We start from the raw sequence: 994 nt of genomic DNA, 5'->3' as shown, positions 1-994 counted from the left end.
GCCGAGATCGCACCACTGCACTCCAGCCTGGATGACACAGTGAGACTCCATCTCAAAAACAAAAAACAGAAAAATGCAAATTGCCAGGAGGGTATCTCAAATGGCACATTGGGCAAAAAAGCATGGAGAGTGTGACAGGAAACCTTGACTATTCAAATATGCAAATTGTGGGGATTGCTTGGGCTCCGATTGGTAGTACAAAGTAAAGAGAAAGTGTTTCAAATTCGGGCACAATTAGAAAAGCACAATTGGAAAAACAGGATTGTTCTTTTTTTTTGTTATAAGTGAATTAAAAAGTTTATTAGCCATAGAAAAAAACTGATTCCTCAAAATCAATTATTGATAAATCCCCTGTAAAACAGCAAGCTTACAGAAAATTTCTCTCATGAACAGATAGTCACTATACTTTTGGTCCAAGAAATGTTGGGTTTTTTCCTCCTTCTTCAGATGACAGATGGATGTAACTGAATCTACAAACGAGTGTACTTGCCCCAAATGTGCAACATAAATACAGAAGCGATGAACAGAAGACTCATAACCAATACTGGGACAGGGCCAACTTTGAGCCCAGGTGAATCTTCTGTATAGAATCACCACATCCCCCCGGTGCCTGCCGAGGTCGTGCGGCCTGCGCTCCTTGTCCCACAGCTGGCATTTTTCCTCTGCCGGACAGTGGATCTCGCTGCCCAGGCGGCCACGGCTTTGCTAGGAGAGTGCCCTGAGGATCCCACATTAGTGACACTGGGGGTCGGACCAGGCATGCTGGAGATGAGGGTGGCAAGGAGCTGACACTGACGGAAGGAAAGTTGCGGAGCCCCCGAAGGACCCGCAGCTGGCGAGACTGCCAGGATTGTTCTTAGAGAGTCATTTTGGCTTTCAGACCAAGTGAGTTCTTGGGCAGCCTCCTCTTGAGTTGGATGTTATGTACAGCAAATGGAATGTGCCATGGCTATAGGATAGGGTCAATGAGGATAGTTTTCCAGCAAATCAAGTT

At 45.8% G+C, this 994-nt stretch overlaps 1 pseudogene; it reads right to left on the bottom strand.

Moving 5' to 3' along the window:
* Positions 1 to 391: 391 nt before the first annotated feature.
* Positions 392 to 785, bottom strand: LOC129007996 (protein transport protein Sec61 subunit beta-like; annotated as a pseudogene).
* Positions 786 to 994: the final 209 nt, after the last annotated feature.

Source organism: Pongo pygmaeus, chromosome 9 (genome assembly GCF_028885625.2).
Source record: "Pongo pygmaeus isolate AG05252 chromosome 9, NHGRI_mPonPyg2-v2.0_pri, whole genome shotgun sequence".
Classification (NCBI taxonomy): Eukaryota; Metazoa; Chordata; class Mammalia; order Primates; family Hominidae; genus Pongo; species Pongo pygmaeus.
The sequence above is the reverse complement of the archived record's forward strand: the minus strand, read 5'-3'. Positions and strand labels throughout refer to the sequence as shown.